Source organism: Trachemys scripta, chromosome 9, assembly GCF_013100865.1.
Source record: "Trachemys scripta elegans isolate TJP31775 chromosome 9, CAS_Tse_1.0, whole genome shotgun sequence".
Classification (NCBI taxonomy): domain Eukaryota; kingdom Metazoa; phylum Chordata; order Testudines; family Emydidae; genus Trachemys; species Trachemys scripta.
Window position 1 is genome coordinate 16332137 of NC_048306.1, and position 6000 is coordinate 16338136.

Genomic DNA, 6000 nt, shown 5'->3' on the forward strand with positions numbered 1-6000 from the left:
ATCTAAGCAGTTAGATGGAAGTCTAGATTGCCTTACTTTACAGCACTAAGTATTAGTGCCTTTCCAAGAAATACCCTGAAGGTCATTGACAATTAAGGCTCCCCACGGTCCCTTTCACTCAGGGAATGGTGGCTAGCAGACACAAGGTCTCCAGAAGTCAGCCACAGTATTGTAACATAGCAAGTACTGTAGTAAGTAACTGAGCTGCATGAATTAAAGAGGATGCTGAAAGGGCTTCCTACCTGGTACAAGTTGCTACTTCCCCTCACAGCCTGGAACCCTAGATGCTGGCTCTTCTCCTTAATTGCTGAGATAACACGAATTTCTCTAGTAAGAAGTGGAAAAAAATAAGAAAAGGTTCTATTGGTTGCTGCCTTCTCCTTAAAAAGGTTACTTCAAATGCCTCTCTCTCTCTCTCTCTCTATTTATTTTCTCTCCCTCCCAGAAGAGCAGTTTAGAGGGAGAGTAACGGAGTGTTTATCCTGGCTCTGAGGATGCACGCTTGTGCGATAACTGCTTGCTCCCTGCAGTATAGCTGGCATGATGTGATGTGCATACTAAAGCAGTTTGCATTAGGCAAGGCTTAGCAGAGCCAGCTTCCCAGTCTCCACCTTCTATATCACAGAGCACGCTTGCTTTTTAGAAAACAGTGGGGCTGTAACGACACAAGAAGATAGAGCGCTGGTTTAAATATAACTGCATCTTCTTTGGGGATAGTGTTTAAGCACAAGGCTATATTTAATCTCAACTGCCCTGTGCACACATAAAAGGAACTAGTTTATAATTATAAATAAAAATACAATACAGTCACATGAATGTGTGAAGACTCCACATTATCTGCTATTGTATGACAGATGACACTAAAAGGAAAAAACTAATGAGACATCCCCAGTTAGGAAACATTTTATGTGCTCCCATCTATCAAGCAGCAAAGGAGTAAATAAATAAAACCCCAAGAACACGGAGGCTTAAGTGTCTATAGACTAAAAAGATAAATGCATAATTTTTATATACTTTAATGATGACTGAACAATGGCTAAACTATGAACAAGCATTAGCTCCAAAGTACTACATTGGTTATAAATCTGACTAAATATTAGAAATGGGCTCAAGTTGTAAAAGTCAAATTTGGATTTTGAACATGAATCCGGGGATTTGGCTCAAGCGTGTCTATCAATATCAGTTACACCCATCCATATGCACCCCCTCGCACACACACACATGTAAAAATAAAGCTCTAAGATCATACATGAGCATGTAAAAAATTCCATTGCTTGCAGGTCATGTAGAGTATATGTAAACCACAAGCTGCTTGTGTTCTTTTTCATCAGAGATTCATTTCTTAGTTAGCTGGATTATTCCAGCATTCACTCATTTCTTGGCCACATTACCATGCTCGGAATGGACCATAACGTTCTGGCCCTATTGTTGCCATCAACGGCGTCTCCTATAGCCTGCTGAATGGTCATTTGGGTATGTGATGATTACTACCTAGCAAACAATTAGCTTCATTACTCTAGACTTGTCTTCACTACCGGGGTAAGTCGACCTAAGTTACGCTGCTCCAGCTACATGAATAACGTAGCTGGAGTCGATATAGCTTAGGTCGACTTACTTCCATGTCCTCACTGCACCGAGTCGACGAGAGATGCTCTCCGGTCGACTTACCTTACTCTTCTCGGGGAGCTGGAGTATCAGAGTCCACTGGAGAACGCTCTGCCATCGATTTAGCAGGTCTTCACCAAACCCACTAAATCGACTGCTGCTGCATCGATTGCAGCAGCGTGTATCCCCCAGTAGTGAAGACAAGCCCTCACTGTCCACAAAATTCAGAAAACACATGGCGCTTCCTTCTGGTGTTCTTTATCTTGGTTTTACGCCCCTCTACCACGGGGGGTTTATCCGTCTTCCTGTGAAGTGGTATTTATAGCATACTCACCTTTTTAGTACTGCCAGTAGATGTGCAGGCTTTGGACACCTTGAATTAATCAGTTCAATCGTATACTGTACCCTAACAACTCAATTCCACCTTTCATTTTTTAAGTATTCAGCAATATTCAGAGAGGCACCTTGTTTCTTGAGTTAATAAAGGCAACACAGCTTACATCAAATATTACCCTTTCTATTCTGGCAGATCTGTGGAGTTGTGGGCAGGGTTTCCATATCATCTCTATGGGCAAATATGTTCAATATTTAATTCATACCTAAATACATGTATTGGCATTTTGTTTTCTCCCAGTAGAGTAAATGCCTACCCCTTTTAAAAAGGAAGGATGGTCTAGTGCAGGGGTTCTTAACTTTTTTCTTTCTGAGGCTCCCCATCATGCTATAAAACCTCCACGGCCCACCTGTGTCACAACAACTGGCTTTCTGCATATAAAAGCCAGGGTTGGTATTAGGGGATAGCAAACAGGGCAATTGTTTGGGGCCCCATGCCACGGGGAGCCCCATGAAGCTAAGCTGCTCAGGCTTCGGCTTCAGCCCCAGGTGGTGGGGCTCAGGGCTTCGGGCTTCAGCCCCATGCATGGGGCTTTGGCTTTCTGCCCTGGGCCCCAGTGAGTCTGATGCTGGCCCTGCTTGACAGACAAACCTGCTCACGGCCCCCCAGGGGACACCAAACTCCTGGTTGTGAACCACTGGTCTAGTGGATTGGGCTCTTGTCTTTGACTCAGAAAACCTGGGTTAAATTCCTGGCTCAGCAACAGACCTCCTTGTGCAATTTGTTTAGTTTACTGGGCACTGTAGTTCCCCAGGTACAAAATGGGGATAAGCAATTCCCCACTTGCACAGCTGTGATTGTGAGGTGCTCAGGTGAAGGTCATATGAGAACCTTGATAAATATAAAGGATTCCTAATATACCAGGCAAAACAAAAATAATCATGATTAATCATGAGAAGAATAAACATTCTTCAACTGAAATTGCAGGATCCAAACATGCAATACATTTACAATCAAGAAACACAAGCTATATTACCCCACTTCCTACCTTAATGTTTCTTACAAACACACACACCACATACCTCAACATCCACACAAATTTCATCATGCTTTGGAACTTTAGATTTCTTAGAAGAACAGACCCCAAACCAAAACTGTGGATCTGAACATCCCCATTTTTTGAAGCTTTAGAATCCAAAACTGGGTCTGGATCTACATTTCATGACTGGTCCTTACTAAATTTTTAGAATGGTCTGAGCCAAATCCCAGATCTAAACACCCCTAAACTTTGTGAGGTTCAACATCCAAACCTGGATGAGAATTTTGCAGCACAGGTCCATTTCTACCTTCATGGGTTCAGATTCTGCTACCCATGTTGAGTAGCACCCTACTCTATGAGTCGTCCCATTGAGATCTGTGGAATTATTTGTGAATTAAGGTATTACTCAACATGAGTGAGGGTTACAGAATCTGACCCATGGCATAGCTGATGCTTCTCTCCCAGGGGATGGGTGATAAGGAACATAAACAGATCCTCATACACAGTCTGATCCAAAACCTATTGAAATCAGTGGAAAGACTAGCATTGATTTCAGTGCGCTTTGGATCCGGTCCATAGTACACTAAAGCTGTAGCACTATGCCAATTACGGTTATTTATATATTGCCTTGTAAATTGACTCAAATTAGACAAAAAACTGAGATAACAATAATATTTTCTTACTATCCCTTGCAAATATCACTGGCATGTCAATTGGGGGGGGGGGGTTTCATTACCATTACCTTTTTAAGTTTCCGTTTAATAAAAACTTATTTCCAGGGACAAGCATGCTGCAAAGTACTGTGCTCTCCTGGAACATTTAGTGTAAACTTTTTCCATTCCGTTGTGCTATCACCCAGTTAAAATTTATAATAGTTTTCATGGTATTTAATTATCTGTCGCAGTTAAAATATCTGCATTTATGGATCAAAGGAATCCATCCATTGACTTATCTTCTTAACATTCTCCAGGAATTATCAAAAATGCACTTGCTAGTCCCTAGTCCTGATTTTGCATTTGGATCTCTAATTTAGCCGCTGTAACAGATGTATGAACCCATTTCCCTATTGGGTCATACTTCTCAGGCTAGCATACGTTATTCTTTCCACAGTCGATTGTTAGTTTTGCATGTTTCACGTATAACAACATAACCTAGTAACGTTACCCTAACTAACACAAAATTTACGACAAGTTTTAGACAACAGAAATTATTTTTTGTTTAAAACAGTACCATTTTTTAGAAATAGTGACATTTAGCATCTCGAAACATCTCATTTTCATAATCAGTTTTCATACTAAATGTAAAAAATTTAGACTCCAGGTACAAAAATCATCATTTCATGAACAGTCACGCAAGGCAAAATTGGGGGGAAATTTCCAGCCACAAAATAATGAGCATAGCTATACTCTTTATATTCCTACGTTGGTCATTGAGAGTCTGAAACTGGCACTGCAATTGTGCAGCAATTGGTTATATAACAGATCAGTCTCCTCCATCTGGAAGCCACATCATTGAAAATGTGAGGACTGAGTATGCTTAAGAGAAGGGATGAAGACAAGCATATACAAAAAATGAATGTATGTTTGAGTTCCTGGGCACGCTCTGTCTGCACAAAGAGCCTGTAGCTGCTTTGTTAAATGAGCAATTCACATATTTTGGGTCCAGAATGCCTCAGAGGAACCAGAATGATGCAGATTATACCTTGATTTTAGTAAGGCTTTGACATAGTCCCATTTGACATCCTCATAAACTAGCTGGTCTAGCTGAAATTCCTATAAAGTCGGTGCACAACTGGTTGAAAGACCATATTCAAAGAGCAATTATCGCTGTCACACTGGGAAGACCAATGTAGTGGGCAGTCCAGGGTCTGGTACTAGTCAATATTTTCATTAATTATTGGACAAGAGTGGAGAGTATGCTTATAAAATCTTCAGATGACTCCCAGGTGGGAGGCATTGCAAGCAATTTGGGGGGCAGGATTAAAATTCAAAACAACCTTGACAAATTGGAGATGGTCTGAATTCAAAAAGACGAAATTCCATAAAGACAAATGCAAAGTACTGCTGTTAGGAAAAGTCAAATGCATAACTAAATAATGGGGAATAACTGTATACACAGTAGTACTGCAGAAAGGGATTTGGTGGTTATAGTGGGTCATAAATTGAATGAGAGTCAACAGTGTGATACAGTTGCAAAACAGCTAATATTCTGGGGTGTGCTAACAGAAGTATTATATGTAAGACACAGAAACTAATTGTCCCCCTCTACTTGGCACTGATGAGGACTCAGCTGGAATACTGTGTCCAGTTTTGAGCACCACACTTTAGGAAAGATGTGGACAAATTTGAGAGAGTCCAGAGGAGAGCAACAAAAATGATAAAAGGTTTAGACAATCTGACCTCTGAGGAAAGGTTAAAAAATGGACATGTTTAGTCTTGAGAAACCAAGACTGAAGGGGGACCTGGTAACAGTCTTCAAATATGTTAAGGGCTGTTATAAAGAGGACGGAGATCAATTGTTCTCCATGTCCACTGAAGGTAAGACAAGCAGCAATGGGCTTAATCGGCAGCAAGGGAGATTTAGGTTAGATATTAGGGGGGGGAAAACTCTAGCTATACAGAGAGTTTAGCTCCTGGAATAGGCTTTCCAGGGAGGCTGTGGAATCCCTGTCATTGGAGGTTTTAAAAAACAGGTTAGAGAAACACCTGTCAGGGAAGGTCTAGGTTTCCTCGGTCCTGCCTCAATATAGGGGGCTGGACTTGATGCTTCTTGAGGCCTCTTCCAGCCCTACATTTGTATGATTCTATTTGTCTGCTGCTGCTACCTGGGGCCCATTCTGATCATTGTGACTGCACCTGCTTCCTTAAACTACAGATCAATCCTAAAAGGGATTTTAAGTAGATTGTAAGTAGAGATGAACCAAGAGTCAAAAAGTTATAGTGATTTTCTGAAAAAAGTGTTATTAAGCTATTTTCCTAAAGCAGTGGATCAAGAGTTAAGCATAGAGGTAGCTGTCGACACG

General features: G+C 41.1%; 1 long non-coding RNA gene across 1 annotated transcript in view; it reads right to left on the bottom strand.

Annotated features, from left to right (window-relative positions):
• LOC117883198 overlaps positions 1-487 on the bottom strand; it is a 301536-nt gene extending 301049 nt beyond the window's left edge. Inside the window, exon 1 of the long non-coding RNA XR_004647203.1 lies at positions 243-487. This is a non-coding gene — a long non-coding RNA (uncharacterized LOC117883198). The remainder of the gene's footprint in view (positions 1-242) is intronic.
• Between the last annotated feature and the right edge of the window lie 5513 nt (positions 488-6000).